Raw genomic sequence first — 23,574 nt, 5'->3', positions numbered from 1 at the left:
TTCCCTCTAGGAGGCTTCGCTTTCACTGCTGTCGGTGCTTGGGCTCTGGCTGCTGACTGAGCCCTTGCACCTCCAACCTCCATCGGTTCCCCTCCCCCTCCAGGCGGAGGTGTGGATTGCGCACGCGCTGCTTCTCTTGGAACGAAAGAGAAACTTCTCGCTGCTTCGCGCCCTCCACGTCCTTCATCTCTGCACCATGGACGTTCTTCCAGCCTCACCCCCACAGTCAGCGCCCTTTGGACCACCTCCTGCGTGCTTCGGGGCCTCTCCCCCCTTGCAATTTCATCCTTGACCGCAGAGCTTAGACCCTCCCAGAACAGGTCTCTGACAGGGGGCGAATCCCGGTCCCACTCTAAGGCACTGACCAGCGCAAAAAAGCGGGCGTGGTACTGCCGGACGCTTGCCCTCCCTTGTTTTAGTCCATGAATCTCCCGTCGGGCAAGATCCACATCAATAGTAGACAAAAAACACGCATCCATCGCTTTGATAAAGGCATCTGCATTCTGAAGCGCCGGATCTTTATCCCTCCACAAATTGCGTAGCCACGCTTTAGCATCCCCATGCAAATGGGATAGTATGAACCCCACTTTCTCTTCCTCATCTCTAAAGTCTTTTGCCAGCAGTTGCAGTGCGCACATTACGTCTGCTCGAAAATTGGGGTACTGTTGTAAATTCCCATCGAAGTGAGCCACAAGCCCTCCTGCTCTCTGTGCCAACCCAACCCCCTCCGGTCTGGGTCCTGGCTGCCCGTGTTTAACCCATGCTTCAAACCTGGCGTGGAGATCTCTGTAGGCGGCTGCCGCATCCTCCTCCCTCTTCTTGGATGCCAGTACCTCCGCGTTCAATTGGGTAACTGCCTGTTGCAGCGCTGCAACTGTCTCTGCTTCCGTCATCTCTGCTAACCGTCGTGAGCTTGCTCCCAAACACCGATCCCCTCCTCCAGCTGCCTCTCTCTCCGCTGCGAGATATCAGGTGTCCGAAGCTTTTCAGAGACGGGTCTTACTGTCAGAGCTGCCACCCAGTCCCAGCTCACATAGGACCAAGTCCGCCAGCGTTCACTTTATAAGAGTCTTTATTAAGTTACAGGTTTCATTTCCGAACTGCAGCGTGCAGCTCTACACCTTCTGCCCTAGGTCGGCGAAGACCCGTCTGAGTCCCCGCCTCTTGCACACCAGCTTAATACCCTAGCCTTGCTCCACCTCCTTCGCCTCTCCCTACGTCTCTGGGTCCTTCTGCCCCCCTGGGCCTCCTCCCTTCTACTCTCCTCTGACGCTGACCCCCCTGATCCTTCTGCCTCCTTGCGGCGGGCTTTGGGACCTGGCTCACTCTCCGGGCTGCTTACTGCTCCAGCTTCCGTTGCATTTGAACTTGGCGCGCGCGCCCAACTCTCTACTTTCCTCTTAACCGTTGCCTCGCTCTCTGAGGAGGGCGTGACCACCCCTGACTCGTGCCCTCCCTCCTGCTGACAGCCTCCGGAACCCGATGCCTGGCTACCTTCCTCCCTGCTGCTCTCAGTCTTGAGCGTGGGTCCCGACTTCCAGCTGCTGCCGCCCTCAGTTATGAGCGTGGGTCCCGACTTCCAGCTGCTACTCTCTGAATCTCCTCTGTTCCCTTCCTCCTGGGGTGTCCCCCCGGATCCCCCCCTTGCTCTGCTCACTGGGGCTCCCTTTTGGGAGTCCTCTGACTCACTGCTTAGGCTTGGAGATCTCGGGTCGTCATCATCACTCATTTTCCCTTCGGATTCCTCCCCCTCGCTCTCTGCTTCCTCCCTTCTCTGCGTCTCTGCTCCTGAACCCCTGACATATATGAATTGAAATAAGCTCAATCGAAGCTTATTCGTCTTCTTTCTACTCATATGGAAGCGGAAATATTTCGTTTTGTTATTTTGGTCTCATTACATACACTGCGATTTCTGGGTAAATGTGCATTAACTCCAAAGAACAAGATTTTGAAATAAGCGAAATCCAAGATTTTTCTTTCTATGTAGATGGAAACCAAAACAACCTGTTTTGCGTTGTTTATGCTTATGACACTTCGCTTTGCAGCTTGTGGGAGAATGAACACTGAAAGAGCAATCCAAGCTTATTTGTCCTCTTTCTATTGAGATTAACTAAAACACCTATGCTTGATTTGGGCTGCTAACAAACATTTCGCTCTGTGATTTTTGGTTGAATGTGCATTCTAACCCCAAAAACAGCTATTTGAAATAAGCCCAATCAGAGCGTTTTCATCTTCTTTCTACTTGGATGGAACGCAAAACCCCTTTTACTTTGTTTGGGGGTGATTCTGGTGCTCACCCAAAAAACACCATGTAAATTCCAACTATGATTCTATGGATTGAAATAAGCCCAATCGAAGCTTATTCGTCTTCTTTCTACGCATATGGACGCGGAAATATGGCATTTTGATATTTTGGTGTCATTACATACACTTTGCGATTTCTGGATAAAAGTGTATTAATACCAAAGAACACGACTGAAATAAGCGCAAACCAAGATATGGTATCCAAAACAACCTGTTTTGCTTTGTTTATGCTTATGACACTTCGATTTGCAGTTTGTGGGTAAATGAACTGAAATGCAATCCAAGCTTATTCGTACTCTTTCGATTGAGATTAATTTAAACAACCTATGTTTGATTTTGGCTGATAATAAACATTTCACTGCGATTTTGGGTTGAATGTACATTCTTTTTGCTTTGGTTGTGTGATTCTAGTGCAAACCCAAAAAACACCATGCAAATTCAAATAAGCCCTCTCGAAGCTTATTCGACTTCTGCAAGAAGCATATGGAAGAGGAAATATGGTGTTTCTTTATTTTGGTCGCATTACATTCACTTTGTGATTTTTGGGTAAATGTGCATTAACACCAAAGAACACTACTTTTTAATAAGCGAAATCCAAGATTCTTCTTTTATGCAGATGTTAGCCAAAAGACTAACTGATTGTGTGATTCTGGTGCACACCCAAAAAACACCACGCTAATTCCCACTATGATTCTATGATTCTATGAATTGAAATAAGCCCAATCGAAGCTTATTCGTCTTCTTGCTACGCAAATTGAAGCGGAAATAGGGCGTTTTGTTATTTTGGTCTCATTACATACACTTTGCTATTTCAGGGTAAATGTGCATTAACACCAAAGAACACGACTTTGAAATCCAAGATTCTTCTTTCTATGTAGATGGAACCGAAAACAACCTGTTTTGCTTTCTTTAGGCTTATTACACTTTGCTTTGTTATTTGTGGGTGAATGAACACCGAAAAAGCAATCCAAGCTTATTCGTCCTCTTTCTATTGAGATTAACTGAAACACCTATGCTTGATTTGGGCTGATACATTTGGGCTGATACATAACAAACATTTCACTCTGCGATTTTTGGTTGAATGTGCATTCTAACCCAGAAAACACCAATTTGAAATAAGCCCAATGAGAGCGTTATCATCTTCTGTTTATGTAGATTGAACCCAGAACACCTTTTTGCTTTGGTTAGGTGATTCTGGTGCACACCCAAAAAACATCACGCTAATTCCAACTCTATGATTCTATGAATTGAAAGAAGCTCAATCGAAGCTTATTCGTCTTCTTTCTACTCATATGGAAGCGGAAATATTTCGTTTTGTTATTTTGGTCGCATTACATACACTGCGATTTCTGGGTAAATGTGCATTAACTCCAAAGAACACGATTCTGAAATAAGCGAAATCCAAGATTTTTCATTCTATGTAGATGGAAACCGAAACCTGTTTTGCGTTGTTTATGCTTATGACACTTCGCTTTGCAGCTTGTGGGAGAATGAACACTGAAAGAGCAATCCAAGCTTATTTGTCCTCTTTCTATTGAGATTAACTAAAACACCTATGCTTGATTTGGGCTGATAACACACATTTCGCTCAGTGATATTTGGTTGAATGTGCATCTAACCCAAAAAACACCAATTTGAAATAACCCCAATGAGAGCGTTATCATCTTCTTTTTATTTAGATGGAACCCAAAACACCTTTTTGCTTTGGTTAGGTGATTCTGGTGCACACCCAAAAATCACCACACAAATTCCAACTATGATTCTATGATTCTATTGATTGAAATAAGCCCAATCGAAGCTTATTTGTCTTCTTTCTACGCATATGGACGCGGAAATATGGCGTTTTGTTATTTTGGTCTCATTACATACTGTCAGGGGTTTAGGAGCAGAGGCAAGGGCAAGGGAGGAAACAGAGAGCGAAGGGGAGGAGGCAGAAGAAAAGATGAGTGATGACGACGAGCCGAGATCTCCGAGTCTTTCCAGTGAATCAGAGGATTCACAGAAAGGAGCACCAGTGGCCAGGGCAAGGGGGGAGTCTAGGGGGGGCACCCCAGGAAGATAGAGCCAGAGGGGACTCAGAGGAGAGCAGTTGGAAATCGGGACCAGCGTCACCGCCAGAGAGCAGGGAAGAGGAAGGGAGCCAGGGGGCAAGCGCTGGCAGCTCACCACAGGAGGGAGGGCATGAGTCAGGAGTGGCCACACCTCCATCGGGGAGCGAAGAAACGGTTAAGAGGAAAGTGGAAGGTTGGGCGCGCGCGCCAAGTTCAAATGCAGAGGAAGGCGGCGCAGTAAGCAGCCCGGAAAGGGAGCCAGGTCCTAAAGCCCGGCGCAAGGAGGCAGGAGGGTCCGGGTCAGCGTCAGAAGAATCCCGGAAGGAAGAAGCCCCGGGGGGTAGAGGGACCCAGAGGAGGACAGTCAGGCGGAAAAGGTGGAGCAGGGCTAGGATATTAAGTTGGTGCGCACGGGGCGGAGACTCAGACGGAGCTTCGTCGATCTAGCTACTAGACGTAGAGTTGCGCGCAGCAGCGTGAGAATGGAAACTGTAATTCAATAAAGACTTTTACTTAATGATCGCTGGCTAGCGTGATCCTCTGTGAGCTAGGATCTTCAAGCAACTCTGACAGTAAGCTCCGTCACCAAATTGTGGGCATCTACAGCCCCGAGGAGGGGAGAGAAACAGGTGCCTACTAGTGAGCTCACGAACAGCAGACGACATGACGGCTGAGCAGCAGATAGAGGAACTCAGAAAAGCAGTGGCACAACTGAATGCCGAGGCTCTCGCATCCAGGAAGAGAGAGGAGGAGGCAGCTGCCGCCTGCAGGGATCTCCAGGTCAGGTTAGACGTGCTGACGAAGCAGACACCCCGGCAGGAGGGAATTGGGTTGGCGAGACGAACAGGCGGGCTGGTCTCTCACTTCGATGGGAACCTGCAACAGTATCCCAACTTTAGAGCAGACGTACTGTGCGCACTGCAACTGCTGCATAAAGACTTTAGAGATGAGCAAGAGAGAGTGGGATTCATCATGTCCCATTTGCATGGGGATGCTAAAGCATGGCTACGCAATTTATGGAGAGATAAGGATCCGGCGCTCCAGAATGCAGATGCCTTTATTAAAGCGATGGATGGGTGTTTTTTATCAAGTATTGACGTGGATCTTGCCCGGAAGGAGGTGCATGGGCTAAGACAAGGGAGGGCCAGCGTCAGACAGTACCATGCCCGCTTTTTCGCCTTGGTCAGTGCCCTGGAATGGGACAGAGATTCGGCCCCGGTAAGAGACCTCTTTTGGGAGGGGCTGCACAGCTCGATTAAAGATGAGATCGCGAGGGGGGAGAGACCCCGAACCACCCAGGAGGTCGTTCAGAGGGCACTGGCAGTGGGGGTGAGGCTGGAAGAACGTCCGTGGAGCAGGGACGAAGGGCGTGGAGGGCGCGAACCAGCCAGGGGCCCCTCCTTCCTTCCCAGAGAAGCAGCGCGGGCGCAATCCACGCCTCCGCCAGGAGGAGGAGCCGAACCTATGGAGGTTGGAGGTGCAAGGGCTCAGTCAGCAACCAGAGCCCTAGCACCGGCAGCAGTGAAAGCGAAGCCTCCTAGAGGGAACAGGAAGTGTTACGTCTGTGAGGAGCCAGGGCATATGGCGAAAGAGTGTCCCCAGAGGCTCCACAAGCTCACTGCAGCCTCAGCAATGGTGACTGCAGCAACGCAGCAAGGAGGACCACAGCAGGGAAACGAAGCAGTCTGGCTGGAGGAAGAGGCCCTGGGGCCCAGCCAGACGTGTTAGTGACGCAGTCCCCAGAGATTTTACAGCCCGTGAACCCCCTCCCGCCCAAACCAGTGGTGAGGCTCACCGCATCTCTCCAGCTGCCCAATGGAATCACCATGGACGTGCCAATTACCGTCGACTCGGGCAGCAACGCGGACTTTATAGGGCAGGAGTTTGTCGACAAGCACGCTATACAGTTGCTGCCGGCCACACTGCCCCTGCAGGTTGTCACGGTGGATGGCAGGGAGTTGCTAGGGGGGCAAGTGGTGAAGCAGACGCCGCCAATGGCGATGCGACTTGGGAATCACAAAGAAATCATCAGCTTCAATGTCACTCAACTATCGGATACGCCCATTGTATTGGGAATGAGTTGGCTGGACAAGCACAGCCCGACGCTGGCTTGGTACCAGAGGCAGCTGATCTTCGGCTCTTCCTTTTGTGCTGAACACTGCATAGTGCCCCGGCAGGAAGGAGAGGAAGAGGAGTCACAGCTGCTGCTAGGCACGCTGCAAGCGATTCCCCACAAGTACGCAGAATTTTTGGAAGTTTTCTGCGAGAAGGAGGCGGACAGGCTACCCCCTCACAGACCATATGACTGCAAAATTGACCTGCTGCCGGGGGCGGCGCTGCCTAAAGGGAAACTGTATTCCATGTCTGAGGACGAGCTGCAGGAACTCAAAGTGTTCATAGATCATAATTTGGAGCGCGGTTTCATCCGAGAGTCCAAGGCAGCGGGGGGCAGTCCTGTATTCTTTGTTAAAAAGCGAGACACGCCCCAAAAAAGACTGGTCGTGGACTATCGCATTTTAAACAATGGGACCAAGCCGTCGGACTTCCCCATGCCCCGAATCGACGACCTCCTGGCGAAGGTGCGGAAGGGAAAAGTGTTCACCAAGTTAGACCTGCGAGGGGCGTACAACCTCATTCGCATGCGGGAGGGAGATGAGTGGAAGACGGCCATGTTCACGCCACTGGGTACCTACGAATACAGAGTTATGCCTTTTGGATTGCAAAATGGCTCCCACGTTTTTCAAGCTTTCATGCATCACGTGTTGGCGGGACTTCTCTACAAGACGTGCGTCTGTTTCTTAGATGACATCCTGATCTTTTCGGAATCGCAGCAGGAGCATGACAGACACGTCAAGGAAGTGCTGACCAGACTAAAGCAACATAGGCTCTACGCCAAGCTGGAGAAGTGCCAATTTGACGTGACGGAGGTGGATTTTCTGGGCTACAAGTTGTCTGACAAGGGGCTCGCCATGGACAGCGCCAAGGTTCGAGCGGTGTTGGATTGGAAAAGCCCACGCAACCGGAAGGAGGTCCAACGGTTTGTCGGCTTTGCGAACTTCTATCGCAAGTTTATCAAGGGCTTCGCTATGCAGACAGCGGCCATCACAGACACGCTTAGCTCCAAGAAAAAGAAGTTCGTTTGGACAGAGGAGGCGGAGCAGTCCTTTCAGGCACTCAAGCGTCTCTTCGCGTCGGAAGAGCAGCTGCTTCACGTCAACCCCAGCAGGCCGATGAGGGTGGAGACAGACGCCTCGGACAGAGCCGTGGGGGCGGTCCTGCTGCAAAAGGACCAGCAGGGGGTGTGGCGGCCGGGAGCGTTTTACTCCAGGAAGCTCAGCAAGTCCGAGCAGAACTACACCATCTGGGACAGGGAGTTGCTGGCCATTCATGCAGCGTTCAAAGCGTGGAGGCACTTCCTGATCGGCGCCAAGCACACGGTGCAGGTTTGCACGGACCACAAGAATCTGGAGCACTGGCGCACGGCACAGTTCCTAAACCAGAGGCAGATACGTTGGGCTGAGTTTTTTGCGAACTTCGACTTCCGCATAGAGTATGTCCCGGGGGACACTAACATCATGGCGGACGCCCTCTCCCGTAAGCCACAGTATCTGGAGGACGCAACGCCAGCGGCCGCCATGCACATCTTCGCACCAACAGTATGGGCGTGCGCCGCGGCCACCGTGGACCTGGAGGCGGTGCGGCGAGCGTTGCAGGATGACTCCTTCGCGCAAGCAAAGATGGCAGAGGTGCAAAGGGGCAAGGCTGAGGCCGACGGTTTCCAGCTACGAGATGGATTGCTCATCCGTAAAGGGGCCATCTACGTACCGGGAGACGACCTTCGCGCCAAGGTGCTGCAGCAGCTGCACGACGCGCCCACGGCCGGGCACTTTGGCAAGGAGAAGACGGTGGAATTGGTAGCCAGGGATTTCTGGTGGCCTGGAATGAGAGGGGAGGTCGCAGACTACGTGGCGAGGTGTGACACCTGCCAGAGGGCCAAACCAGTGCACAGACCGCCGGCAGGACTGTTGGAACCGCTGCAAACTCCGGTCGAACCTTGGGAAAGGGTGGCTCTGGACTTTGTCACAGATCTGCCCAGCTCGAGGGGCAAGACGGCAGTGCTGGTGGTGGTGGACCTGTTTTCCAAGATGGCACATTTCATTCCGTGTGCGAAGGTGGCCACGGCGGAGCAAACCGCCAAACTGTTCATAGACCACGTGTTCAAGGTTCACGGTCTGCCGCGGTCTATTCTGTCCGACCGCGGGCGGCAGTTCATCTCGAATTTCTGGCAGAAGCTGATGGGCTTCCTAAACGTCAAGATCAACCTGGCGTCGGCGAGACACCCGCAGACCAACGGGCAAGCGGAGCGGGTCAATGCCATCATGCAGCAGTACCTGAGATGCTATGCGAATCAACAGCCTGCGACGTGGGTGGATTACCTGCCGCTTGCCGAGTTCGCCTACAACAACACGAAGCACGTGTCCACGGGGGTCACGCCGTTCTTCGCCAACAACGGGAGGCACCCCAGAACCTTCCCGGGACTGGAAAGAATGGGGGAGGGGGAGCCGCAGACAGCAGATGCGTTCGCGTCGGAGCTGCAGGAAGTCCACGATCAGCTGAGGCGCCACCTGGAGCTGGCCAAACACGCATACAAGGTACAAGCGGACAGGCACAGAAGGGTTGGCGAAGAGCTCCACGTGGGAGACTGGGTCTGGTTAGCAGCCCACGCAGTGCCGGCCAGGTCGTTGGCCAAGAAGAAACTAGGGCATAAACAACTGGGGCCCTACCAAGTCGAAGAGCAGGTCAACCCGGTAGCTTTCAGACTGGCACTTCCGGAGGGTTCCAGAATGCATCCGGTGTTCCACAGATCGGTGCTCACTCCCTACAAGGCACCGCACAGGTTCCAGGAACCCGGAACGGCGCCGAGTCCGGTCAGAGACAGAACGGGGCACGCGGGAGTGGCACAGAAGGAGCGCATCAATGACGTCACGGAGATTTTGGACTCCAGATGGGGGGAAGAGGGGGTAGAATACTTTCTCGCCAAGGAGGGCACCCCGGCCAGTGCGAACAGCTGGGTGCCGGGCTACGCCTTGGACGAACCTCTACTCAAAGACGAGTTTCATGCCCTCTTCCCACATAGACCTATGCCAGCAGACTTTTTCGACGACTGGCTTTTCACGCCCACGCTTTCGGCCAGCACTTTCCGGGGGTTCGACTCGGACGAGGACCCGACACAAGACGTCCGTTCCCCGGAGGGGTCACCCTCGGGATCTGCATCAGAACCCTCGTATTGGTGGGACGATAGACCAGAGGAGCAGTTCCGCAGAAGGTGGCTGGAAGGCCCAGGACGAGCAACGCCGCCAGGAGGAAGTGAGGGAGAGACGGACATGGACGTTTTCGGGGACGACCCTGGTTTCGAGCACGGCGGCACAGAGATGGAAGCGGAGGTGACCGTCGTCGACGAGAGCAGGGACGGAGACCCGCGAGACTTCAGATGGAGGCCCGCCACGGGAAGCGAACGATATCCGACGTTCGTCCCTTTGCAACAGCAGACCCCAGCTCCAGCACCGGAAGGAGGGGAGGGGGGAATGGGGGGCTTCGAGGGGGGGATGGATGTCAGGGGTTTAGGAGCAGAGGCAAGGGCAAGGGAGGAAACAGAGAGCGAAGGGGAGGAGGCAGAAGAAAAGATGAGTGATGACGACGAGCCGAGATCTCCGAGTCTTTCCAGTGAATCAGAGGATTCACAGAAAGGAGCACCAGTGGCCAGGGCAAGGGGGGAGTCTAGGGGGGCACCCCAGGAAGATAGAGCCAGAGGGGACTCAGAGGAGAGCAGTTGGAAATCGGGACCAGCGTCACCGCCAGAGAGCAGGGAAGAGGAAGGGAGCCAGGGGGCAAGCGCTGGCAGCTCACCACAGGAGGGAGGGCATGAGTCAGGAGTGGCCACACCTCCATCGGGGAGCGAAGAAACGGTTAAGAGGAAAGTGGAAGGTTGGGCGCGCGCGCCAAGTTCAAATGCAGAGGAAGGCGGCGCAGTAAGCAGCCCGGAAAGGGAGCCAGGTCCTAAAGCCCGGCGCAAGGAGGCAGGAGGGTCCGGGTCAGCGTCAGAAGAATCCCGGAAGGAAGAAGCCCCGGGGGGTAGAGGGACCCAGAGGAGGACAGTCAGGCGGAAAAGGTGGAGCAGGGCTAGGATATTAAGTTGGTGCGCACGGGGCGGAGACTCAGACGGAGCTTCGTCGATCTAGCTACTAGACGTAGAGTTGCGCGCAGCAGCGTGAGAATGGAAACTGTAATTCAATAAAGACTTTTACTTAATGATCGCTGGCTAGCGTGATCCTCTGTGAGCTAAGATCTTCAAGCAGCTCTGACACATACACTTTGCGATTTCTGGGTAAATGCGCATTAACACCAAAGAACACGACTTTGAAATCCAAGATTCTTCTTTCTATGTAGATGGAACCGAAAACAACCTGTTTTGCTTTCTTTAGGCTTATTACACTTTGCTTTGTTATTTGTGGGTGAATGAACACCGAAAAAGCAATCCAAACTTATTCGTCCTCTTTCTATTGAGATTAACTGAAACACCTATGCTTGATTTGGGCTGATACATTTGGGCTGATACATAACAAACATTTCACTCTGCGATTTTTGATTGAATGTGCATTCTAACCCAGAAAACACCAATTTGAAATAAGCCCAATCAGAGCGTTATCATCTTCTGTTTATGTAGATTGAACCCAGAACACCTTTTTGCTTTGGTTAGGTGATTCTGGTGCACACCCAAAAAACACCACGCTAATTCCAACTCTATGATTCTATGATTCTATGAATTGAAAGAAGCTCAATCGAAGCTTATTCGTCTTCTTTCTACTCATATGGAAGCGGAAATATTTCGTTTTGTTATTTTGGTCTCATTACATACACTGCGATTTCTGGGTAAATGTGCATTAACTCCAAAGAACACGATTTTGAAATAAGCGAAATCCAAGATTTTTCATTCTATGTAGATGGAAACCGAAACAACCTGTTTTGTGTTGTTTATGCGTTGTTTAATACGAGAGTTCTGAGGCAGATCCTGAGGGTGACCCCTCCGGGGAACGCGTTTCCAGTGTCGGTTCCTCGTCCGAGTCGAACCCCATGAACGTGCTGGCGGAAAGCATGGGTGTGAAAAGCATGGGTGTTGGATTTCGCTTATTTCAAAGTCGTGTTCTTCAATCCATAGAATCATAGAATAATAGTTGGAATTTACATGGTGTTTTTTGGGTGAGCACCAGAAACACCCCCAAACAAAGCAAAAAGGTGTTTTTTTTCATCCACGTAAAAAGGTGTTATTTGTTCCATCCACGTAGAAAGAAGATGAAAACGCTCTGATTGGGCTTATTTCAAATAGCTGTTTTGGGGGTTAGAATGCACATTCAACCAAAAATCACAGAGCGAAATGTTTGTTATCAGCCCAAATCAAGCATAGGTGTTTTAGTTAATCTCAATAGAAAGAGGACAAATAAGCTTGGATTGCTCTTTCGGTGTTCATTCTCCCACAAGCTGCAAAGCGAAGTGTCATAAGCATAAACAACGCAAAACAAGTTGTTTCGGTTTCCATCTACATAGAAAGAAGAATCTTGGATTTCGCTTATTTCAAAATCATGTTCTTTGGAGTTAATGCTCATTTACCCAGAAATCGCAGTGTATGTAATGAGAGCAAAATATCAAAACGCCATATCTCCGCGTCCATATGCGTAGAAAGAAGACGAATAAGCTTCGATTAGGCTTATTTCAATCCATAGAATCATAGAATCATAGTTGGAATTAGCGTGATGTTTTTTGGGTGTGCACCAGAATCACCTAACCAAAGCAAAAAGGTGTTCTGGGTTCAATCTACATAAACAGAAGATGATAACTGTCAGCGTTACTTCCAGATCCTAGCTCACAGAGGATCACGCTAGCCAGCGGTTGTTGATTAAAAGTCTTTATTGAGTTACAGTCTCCATTCTTGAGCTGCTGCGTGCAACCCTACGCCTTATGCTTAGGTCGGCGAAGCTCCTTCTGAGTCTCCGCCCCTTGCGCACCAACTTAATATCCTAGCCCTGCTCCACCTTTTCCGCCTGACAGTTCTCCTCTGGGTCCCTCTGCCCCCCTGGGTCTCTCCCTTCCGGGATTCTTCTGACGCTGACCCCCCTGACTCCCCTGTCTCCTTGCGCCGGGCTTTAGGACCTGGCTCTCTTTCCGGGCTGCCTACTGCGCCACCTTCCTGTGCATTTGAACTTGGCGCGCGCGCCCAACCTTCCACTTTCCGTCTAACCGTCACTTCGCTCCCCGATGAAGGTGTGGCCACTCCTGACTCGTGCCCTCCCTCCTGTTGTGAGCTGCCAGCGCTAGTTCCCAGGCGCTCTTCCTCTTCCCTACTCTCTGGCGGTGACGTAGGTCCCGATCTCCAACTGCTCCCCTCTGAGTCCCCTCTGGCTCTTTCTTCCTGGGGTGTCCCCCTAGTCTCCCCCCTTGCCCTTGCCACTGGTGCTCCTCTTTGTGAATCTTCTGATTCACTGGACAGACTCGGAGATCTCGGGTCGTCGTCGTCACTCATCCTTTCTTCTGCCTCCTCCCCCTCGCTCTCTGTTTCCTCCCTTGCCCTCGCCTCTGCTCCTGAACCCCTGACAATAACGCTCTCATTGGGCTTATTTCAAATTGGTGTTTTCTGGGTTAGAATGCACATTCAACCAAAAATCGCAGAGTGAAATGTTTGTTATGTATCAGCCCAAATGTATCAGCCCAAATCAAGCATAGGTGTTTCAGTTAATCTCAATAGAAAGAGGATGAATAAGCTTGGATTGCTTTTTCGGTGTTCATTCACCCACAAATAACAAAGCAAAGTCTAATAAGCCTAAAGAAAGCAAAACAGGTTGTTTTCGGTTCCATCTACATAGAAAGAAGAATCTTGGATTTCAAAGTCGTGTTCTTTGGTGTTAATGCGCATTTACCCTGAAATCGTGAAGTGTATGTGTCAGGGGTTCAGGAGCAGAGACGCAGAGAAGGGAGGAAGCAGAGAGCGAGGGGGGAGGAATCCGAAGGGAAAATGAGTGATGATGACGACCCGAGATCTCCAAGCCTAAGCAGTGAGTCAGAGGACTCCCAAAAGGGAGCCCCAGTGAGCAGAGCAAGGGGGGGATCCGGGGGGACACCCCAGGAGGAAGGGAACAGAGGAGATTCAGAGAGTAGCAGCTGGAAGTCGGGACCCACGCTCATAACTGAGGGCGGCAGCAGCTGGAAGTCGGGACCCACGCTCAAGACTGAGAGCAGCAGGGAGGAAGGTAGCCAGGCATCGGGTTCCGGAGGCTGTCAGCAGGAGGGAGGGCACGAGTCAGGGGTGGTCACGCCCTCCTCAGAGAGCGAGGCAACGGTTAAGAGGAAAGTAGAGAGTTGGGCGCGCGCGCCAAGTTCAAATGCAGCGGAAGCTGGAGCAGTAAGCAGCCCGGAGAGTGAGCCAGGTCCCAAAGCCCGCCGCAAGGAGGCAGAAGGATCAGGGGGGTCAGCGTCAGAGGAGAGTAGAAGGGAGGAGGCCCAGGGGGGCAGAAGGACCCAGAGACGTAGGGAGAGGCGAAGGAGGTGGAGCAAGGCTAGGGTATTAAGCTGGTGTGCAAGAGGCGGGGACTCAGACGGGTCTTCGCCGACCTAGGGCAGAAGGTGTAGAGCTGCACGCTGCAGTTCGGAAATGAAACCTGTAACTTAATAAAGACTCTTATAAAGTGAACGCTGGCGGACTTGGTCCTATGTGAGCTGGGACTGGGTGGCAGCTCTGACAGTAAAACCCGTCTCCTAAAAAGCTTCGGACACCTGATATCTCGCAGCGGAGAGAGAGGCAGCTGGAGGAGGGGATCGGTGTTTGGGAGCAAGCTCACGACGGTTAGCAGAGATGACGGAAGCAGAGAGAGTTGCAGCGCTGCAACAGGCAGTTACCCAATTGAACGCGGAGGTACTGGCATCCAAGAAGAGGGAGGAGGATGCGGCAGCCGCCTACAGAGATCTCCACGCCAGGTTTGAAGCATGGGTTAAACACGGGCAGCCAGGACCCAGACCGGAGGGGGTGGGGTTGGCACGGAGAGCAGGAGGGCTTGTGGCTCACTTCGATGGGAATTTACAACAGTACCCCAATTTTCGAGCAGACGTAATGTGCGCACTGCAACTGCTGGCAAAAGACTTTAGAGATGAGGAAGAGAAAGTGGGGTTCATACTATCCCATTTGCATGGGGATGCTAAAGCGTGGCTACGCAATTTGTGGAGGGATAAAGATCCGGCGCTTCAGAATGCAGATGCCTTTATCAAAGCGATGGATGCGTGTTTTTTGTCTACTATTGATGTGGATCTTGCCCGACGGGAGATTCATGGACTAAAACAAGGGAGGGCAAGCGTCCGGCAGTACCACGCCCGCTTTTTTGCGCTGGTCAGTGCCTTAGAGTGGGACCGGGATTCGCCCCCTGTCAGAGACCTGTTCTGGGAGGGTCTAAGCTCTGCGGTCAAGGATGAGATTGCAAGGGGGGAGAGGCCCCGAAGCACGCAGGAGGTGGTCCAAAGGGCGCTGACTGTGGGGGTGAGGCTGGAAGAACGTCCATGGTGCAGAGATGAAGGACGTGGAGGGCGCGAAGCAGCGAGAAGTTTCTCTTTCATTCCAAGAGAAGCAGCGCGTGCGCAATCCACACCTCCGCCTGGAGGGGGAGGGGAACCGATGGAGGTTGGAGGTGCAAGGGCTCAGTCAGCAGCCAGAGCCCAAGCACCGACAGCAGTGAAAGCGAAGCCTCCTAGAGGGAACAGGAAGTGTTACATCTGCGAGGGTCCAGGCCATTTGGCGAAAGAGTGTCCCCGGAGGCTCCACAAGCACACTGCAGCCTCAGCAATGGTGACTGCAGCAACGCAGCAAGGAGAACCACAGCAGGGAAACGACGATGTCTGGCTGGAGACAGAGGCACTGGGGCCCAGCCAGACACGTCAGTGAAGCAGTCCCCAGCGATCTTGCAACCCACGGACCCCCTCCCACCCAAACCAGTAGTGCAGCTCACAGCATCTCTCCAGCTACCCGATGGCGTCACTATCGAAGTGCCGCTTTCTGTGGATTCTGGAAGCAACGCAGACTTTATAGCGCAGGATTTTGTGGAGCAGCACGCTATACAGCTACTGCCTGCCACTCTGCCCCTGCAAGTCGTCACAGTGGATGGCAGAGAGTTGCTAGGGGGGCAGGTGGTGAAGCAAACGCCACCGATGGTGATGCGCCTTGGCAACCACAGGGAAGTCATCAGTTTTAATGTCACCCAACTGTCGGACACGCCCATTGTGTTGGGCATGAGTTGGCTGGACAGGCACAGTCCGACACTGGCTTGGTACCAGAGACAGCTGATCTTCGGCTCCTCTTATTGCGCAGAACACTGCATCCTGCCCAGACAGGAGGGAGAGGAGGAGGAATCACAACTGCAGTTGGGAACGTTGCAAGCAGTCCCCCACAAATACGCAGACTTTCTGGAGGTCTTCTGCGAGAAAGAGGCTGACAAGCTACCACCGCACAGGCAATATGACTGCAAGATTGACCTCCTACCAGGGGCGACGCTGCCGAAAGGGAAGCTGTATTCCATGTCTGAGGACGAATTACAGGAACTCAAACAGTTCATAGATCACAATTTGCAGCGCGGTTTCATCCGGGAGTCCAGGGCAGTAGGGGGCAGTCCTGTTTTCTTCGTGAAGAAGAAAGACACGCCCCAAAAAAGACTGGTGGTGGATTTTCGCCTCTTAAACAAGATGACCAAGCCTTCTGATTTCCCCATGCCCAGGATTGACGACCTACTAGCGACGGTGCGCAAGGGACGCGTGTTCACCAAGTTGGACCTGCGAGGTGCGTACAATCTCATCCGCATGAGGGAGGGCGATGAGTGGAAGACAGCCATGTTCACGCCTCTGGGCACCTACGAATACAGAGTGATGCCGTTTGGATTGCAAAACGGTTCTCACTGTTTCCAAGCTTTCATGCATCATGTGTTGGCGGGACTCCTTTACAAGAAGTGCGTCTGCTTTCTGGATGACATCCTGATATTCTCCGAATCGCAGCAAGCCCATGACCAAGATGTTCGGGAGGTGCTGAAGAGGCTGCAGCAGCATAGACTGTACGCCAAACTGGAGAAGTGCCAGTTCGACACGACGGAGGTGGATTTCTTGGGTTACAAGTTGTCGGACAAGGGGCTAGCCATGGACAGCGCCAAGGTTCGTGCGGTGTTGGATTGGAAGAGCCCGCGCAACCGGAAGGAGGTCCAGCGGTTTGTCGGCTTCGCCAACTTCTATCGCAAGTTTATCAAGGGGTTCGCGATGCAGACGGCGGCCATTACGGACACGCTAAGCTCCAAGAAAAGGAAATTCATCTGGACGGAGCAGGCGGAGCAGTCCTTTCAAGCACTCAAGCGTCTCTTCGCGTCGGAAGAGCAACTGCTGCATATCGACCCCAGCAGACCGATGCGGGTAGAGACAGACGCGTCCGATAGAGCAGTGGGAGCTGTCCTGCTGCAAAGGGACCCACAGGGGGTCTGGAGGCCGGGAGCGTTCTACTCCAGAAAGCTCAGCAAGTCGGAGCAGAACTACACCATCTGGGACAGGGAGTTGCTGGCCATTCATGCAGCTTTCAAGGCGTGGAGGCACTTCCTGATCGGCGCCAAGCACACGGTGCAGGTCTGCACGGATCACAAGAATCTGGAGCACTGGCGCACGGCTCAGTTCCTGAACCAGAGGCAGATGCGTTGGGCGGAGTTCTTTGCTGACTTCAATTTCCGAATAGAGTACGTCCCAGGCGACACCAACGTCATGGCGGATGCACTGTCCCGCAAACCGCAATACCTCGAAGAGGCGACGCCAGCGGCAGCCATGCACATCTTCGCGCCAACAGCGTGGGCGTGCGCTTCAGCCACAGTAGACCTGGATGCGGTGCGGCGGGCGTTGCAGGACGACTCCTTCGCGCAGGCGAAGATGGCAGAGGTGCACAAGGGCACGGCGAAGGGCGACGAGTTCCAGATACGAGACGGCTTGCTCTTACGTAAAGGGGCCATCTACGTGCCGGGAGACGAACTTCGCGCCAGGGTACTGCAGCAGCTGCACGACGCACCCACGGCCGGGCACTTTGGCACGGAAAAAAACGGTGGAATTAGTCGCAAGGGACTTTTGGTGGCCCAGACTGAGAGGGGAAGTCGCGGACTACGTTGCGAGGTGCGACACCTGCCAGAGGGCCAAACCGGTGCACAAACCACCGGCGGGACTGCTGGAACCGCTGCAAACGCCGTTTGAACCGTGGGAGAGGGTGGCCCTGGACTTTGTTACGGATCTACCCAGCTCGAGAGGCAAGACAGCTGTACTAGTGGTGGTGGACTTGTTCACCAAGATGGCACATTTCATTCCGTGTGCGAAGGTGGCCACGGCGGAACAAACCGCCAAACTGTTCATAGATCACGTGTTCAAAGTGCATGGTCTGCCGCGGTCTATCCTGTCCGACCGCGGGCGCCAGTTCGTCTCGAATTTCTGGCAGAAGCTGATGAGTTTTCTAAATGTCAAGGTCGATCTGGCATCAGCAAGACACCCGCAGACCAACGGGCAAGCAGAGAGGGTCAATGCCATCATGCAGCAGTACCTGAGATGCTATGCCAATCAACAACCTGCGACCTGGGTGGATTACCTGCCGCTCGCCGAGTTCGCTTACAACAACACGAAGCACGTGTCCACAGGGGTGACGCCGTTCTTCGCCAACAATGGGAGGAATCCCAGAACCTTCCCGGGACGGGAGAGAGTGGGGGACGGAGAACCACAGACGGCGGACGCGTTCGCGTCAGAGTTGCAGGCGGTACACGATCAACTCAGACGGCAGCTGGAGCTAGCTAAGCACGCCTACAAGGTGCAAGCTGACAAGCACAGGCGGGTTGGCGAAGGGATCCAAGTGGGAGACTGGGTCTGGTTGGCAGCCCACGCAGTGCCGACCAGGTCACTAGCCAAGAAGAAGTTGGGGCACAAGCAAATTGGTCCGTACCAAGTCGAAGCACAGATCAACCCGGTAGCCTTCCGACTGGTGCTGCCGGAGGGTTCCAGAATGCATCCGGTGTTCCACAGGTCGGTGCTCACTCCCTACAAGGCACCTCACAGATTCCAGGAGCCAGGGACGGCACCGAGTCCGTTCCGGGAGCGGACGGAGACGCGAGGGGTGACGCAGCAAGACCCCATCAACGAGGTCACGGAGATTTTGGACTCCAGATGGGGGGAAGACGGAGTCGAATACCTCCTAGCCAGAGAGGGCACCCGGGCCAGCGCCAATAGCTGGGTGCCAGACTACGCTTTGGAGGAACCCTTGCTCAAGGACGAGTTTCATGCCCTTTTCCCACACAGACCCATGCCAGCGAGCTTCTTCGACGACTGGCTGTTCACGCCCACACTTTCTTCCAGCACGTTCCATGGATTCGACTCGGACGGGGAACCCGCACTGAGCACCCGTTCCCCAGAAGGATCGCCGGCGGGTTCGGCGTCAGACACCTCGTATTGGTGGGACGATCGACCGGAGGAGCAATGGCGCCGGAAGTGGCTGGAGATGCCAGGTCGAGCGACCGACGCAGAGACTGACATGGACGTGTTCGGGGAGGACCTTGGGTTCGAGCACGGCGGTACAGAGATGGAAGCGGAACAGGTCAACGTCGGCGACCGCGAGGAGGAAGACTCGGAGGTCTTCAGTTGGCGGCCAACCACGGGGAGCGAACTGTATCCGGCATTCCCTCCCGTGATGATGGAGCACCCAGCACCCACACCTGAAAGCGGGGAGGGGGGAAGGGGGGGCTTCGAGGGGGGGATGGATGTCAGGGGTTCAGGAGCAGAGACGCAGAGAAGGGAGGAAGCAGAGAGCGAGGGGGAGGAATCCGAAGGGAAAATGAGTGATGATGACGACCCGAGATCTCCAAGCCTAAGCAGTGAGTCAGAGGACTCCCAAAAGGGAGCCCCAGTGAGCAGAGCAAGGGGGGGATCCGGGGGGACACCCCAGGAGGAAGGGAACAGAGGAGATTCAGAGAGTAGCAGCTGGAAGTCGGGACCCACGCTCATAACTGAGGGCGGCAGCAGCTGGAAGTCGGGACCCACGCTCAAGACTGAGAGCAGCAGGGAGGAAGGTAGCCAGGCATCGGGTTCCGGAGGCTGTCAGCAGGAGGGAGGGCACGAGTCAGGGGTGGTCACGCCCTCCTCAGAGAGCGAGGCAACGGTTAAGAGGAAAGTAGAGAGTTGGGCGCGCGCGCCAAGTTCAAATGCAGCGGAAGCTGGAGCAGTAAGCAGCCCGGAGAGTGAGCCAGGTCCCAAAGCCCGCCGCAAGGAGGCAGAAGGATCAGGGGGGTCAGCGTCAGAGGAGAGTAGAAGGGAGGAGGCCCAGGGGGGCAGAAGGACCCAGAGACGTAGGGAGAGGCGAAGGAGGTGGAGCAAGGCTAGGGTATTAAGCTGGTGTGCAAGAGGCGGGGACTCAGACGGGTCTTCGCCGACCTAGGGCAGAAGGTGTAGAGCTGCACGCTGCAGTTCGGAAATGAAACCTGTAACTTAATAAAGACTCTTATAAAGTGAACGCTGGCGGACTTGGTCCTATGTGAGCTGGGACTGGGTGGCAGCTCTGACAGTATGTAATGAGACCAAAATAACAAAACACCATATTTCCGCTTCCATTTGCGTAGAAAGAAGACGAATAAGCTTCGATTGGGCTTATTTCAATTCATAGAATCATAGAATCATAGAGTTGGAATTAGCGTGGTGTTTTTTGGGTGTGCACCAGAATCACCTAACCAAAGCAAAAAGGTGTTCTGGGTTCAATCTACATAAACAGAAGATGATAACGCTCTCATTGGGCTTATTTCAAATTGGTGTTTTCTGGGTTAGAATGCACATTCAACCAAAAATCGCAGAGTGAAATGTTTGTTATGTATCAGCCCAAATGTATCAGCCCAAATCAAGCATAGGTGTTTCAGTTAATCTCAATAGAAAGAGGACGAATAAGCTTGGATTGCTTTTTCGGTGTTCATTCACCCACAAATAACAAAGCAAAGTGTAATAAGCCTAAAGAAAGCAAAACAGGTTGTTTTCGGTTCCATCTACATAGAAAGAAGAATCTTGGATTTCAAAGTCGTGTTCTTTGGTGTTAATGCGCATTTACCCTGAAATCGTGAATATGTAATGAGACCAAAATAACAAAACACCATATTTCCGCTTCCATTTGCGTAGAAAGAAGACGAATAAGCTTCCATTGGGCTTATTTCAATTCATAGAATCATAGAATCATAGAGTTGGAATTAGCGTGGTGTTTTTTGGGTGTGCACCAGAATCACAAAACCAAAGCAAAAAGGTCTTTTGGCTAACATCTGCATAAAAGAAGAATCTTGGATTTCGCTTATTAAAAAGTAGGGTTCTTTGGTGTTAATGCACATTTACCCAAAAATCACAAAGTGAATGTAATGCGACCAAAATAAAGAAACACCATATTTCCGCTTCCACATGCGTAGAAAGACGACGAATAAGCTTCGAGAGGGCTTATTTGAATTTGCATGGTGTTTTTTGGGTGTATACCAGAATCACCCCCAAACAAAGCAATAAGGTATTTTGCGTTCCATCTACGTAGGAAGAAGAATCTTGGATTTTGCTTATTTCAAAGTCGTGTTCGTTGGTATTAATGCACTTTTACCCAGAAATCGCAAAGTGTATGTAATGAGACCAAAATATCAAAACGCCATATTTCCGCGTCCATATGCGTAGAAAGAAGACAAATAAGCTTCGATTGGCTTATTTCAATCCATAGAATCATAGAATCATAGTTGGAATTTACATGGTGTTTTTTGGGTGAGCACCAGAATCACCCCCAAACAAAGCAAAAAGGTGTTTTTTTTCATCCACGTAAAAAGGTGTTATTTGTTCCATCCACGTAGAAAGAAGATGAAAACGCTCTGATTGGACTTATTTCAAATAGCTGTTTTTGGGGTTAGAATGCACATTCAACCAAAAATCACAGAGCGAAATGTTTGTTATCAGCCCAAATCAAGCATAGGTGTCAGAGTTGCTTGAAGATCCTAGCTCACAGAGGATCACGCTAGCCAGCGATCATTAAGTAAAAGTCTTTATTGAATTACAGTTTCCATTCTCACGCTGCTGCGCGCAACTCTACGTCTAGTAGCTAGATCGACGAAGCTCCGTCTGAGTCTCCGCCCCGTGCGCACCAACTTAATATCCTAGCCCTGCTCCACCTTTTCCGCCTGACTGTCCTCCTCTGGGTCCCTCTACCCCCCGGGGCTTCTTCCTTCCGGGATTCTTCTGACGCTGACCCGGACCCTCCTGCCTCCTTGCGCCGGGCTTTAGGACCTGGCTCCCTTTCCGGGCTGCTTACTGCGCCGCCTTCCTCTGCATTTGAACTTGGCGCGCGCGCCCAACCTTCCACTTTCCTCTTAACCGTTTCTTCGCTCCCCGATGGAGGTGTGGCCACTCCTGACTCATGCCCTCCCTCCTGTGGTGAGCTGCCAGCGCTTGCCCCCTGGCTCCCTTCCTCTTCCCTGCTCTCTGGCGGTGACGCTGGTCCCGATTTCCAACTGCTCTCCTCTGAGTCCCCTCTGGCTCTATCTTCCTGGGGTGCCCCCCTAGACTCCCCCCTTGCCCTGGCCACTGGTGCTCCTTTCTGTGAATCCTCTGATTCACTGGAAAGACTCGGAGATCTCGGCTCGTCGTCATCACTCATCTTTTCTTCTGCCTCCTCCCCTTCGCTCTCTGTTTCCTCCCTTGCCCTTGCCTCTGCTCCTAAACCCCTGACATCCATCCCCCCCTCGAAGCCCCCCATTCCCCCCTCCCCTCCTTCCGGTGCTGGAGCTGGGGTCTGCTGTTGCAAAGGGACGAACGTCGGATATCGTTCGCTTCCCGTGGCGGGCCTCCATCTGAAGTCTCGCGGGTCTCCGTCCCTGCTCTCGTCGACGACGGTCACCTCCGCTTCCATCTCTGTGCCGCCGTGCTCGAAACCAGGGTCGTCCCCGAAAACGTCCATGTCCGTCTCTCCCTCACTTCCTCCTGGCGGCGTTGCTCGTCCTGGGCCTTCCAGCCACCTTCTGCGGAACTGCTCCTCTGGTCTATCGTCCCACCAATACGAGGGTTCTGATGCAGATCCCGAGGGTGACCCCTCCGGGGAACGGACGTCTTGTGTCGGGTCCTCGTCCGAGTCGAACCCCCGGAAAGTGCTGGCCGAAAGCGTGGGCGTGAAAAGCCAGTCGTCGAAAAAGTCTGCTGGCATAGGTCTATGTGGGAAGAGGGCATGAAACTCGTCTTTGAGTAGAGGTTCGTCCAAGGCGTAGCCCGGCACCCAGCTGTTCGCACTGGCCGGGGTGCCCTCCTTGGCGAGAAAGTATTCTACCCCCTCTTCCCCCCATCTGGAGTCCAAAATCTCCGTGACGTCATTGATGCGCTCCTTCTGTGCCACTCCTGCGTGCCCCGTTCTGTCTCTGACCGGACTCGGCGCCGTTCCGGGTTCCTGGAACCTGTGCGGTGCCTTGTAGGGAGTGAGCACCGATCTGTGGAACACCGGATGCATTCTGGAACCCTCCGGAAGTGCCAGTCTGAAAGCTACCGGGTTGACCTGCTCTTCGACTTGGTAGGGCCCCAGTTGTTTATGCCCTAGTTTCTTCTTGGCCAACGACCTGGCCGGCACTGCGTGGGCTGCTAACCAGACCCAGTCTCCCACGTGGAGCTCTTCGCCAACCCTTCTGTGCCTGTCCGCTTGTACCTTGTATGCGTGTTTGGCCAGCTCCAGGTGGCGCCTCAGCTGATCGTGGACTTCCTGCAGCTCCGACGCGAACGCATCTGCTGTCTGCGGCTCCCCCTCCCCCATTCTTTCCAGTCCCGGGAAGGTTCTGGGGTGCCTCCCGTTGTTGGCGAAGAACGGCGTGACCCCCGTGGACACGTGCTTCGTGTTGTTGTAGGCGAACTCGGCAAGCGGCAGGTAATCCACCCACGTCGCAGGCTGTTGATTCGCATAGCATCTCAGGTACTGCTGCATGATGGCATTGACCCGCTCCGCTTGCCCGTTGGTCTGCGGGTGTCTCGCCGACGCCAGGTTGATCTTGACGTTTAGGAAGCCCATCAGCTTCTGCCAGAAATTCGAGATGAACTGCCGCCCGCGGTCGGACAGAATAGACCGCGGCAGACCGTGAACCTTGAACACGTGGTCTAT

Source organism: Podarcis vaucheri, assembly GCF_965113315.1.
Source record: "Podarcis vaucheri genome assembly, chromosome: W".
Classification (NCBI taxonomy): Eukaryota; Metazoa; Chordata; class Lepidosauria; order Squamata; family Lacertidae; genus Podarcis; species Podarcis vaucheri.
This window is presented reverse-complemented; position numbering follows the sequence as displayed.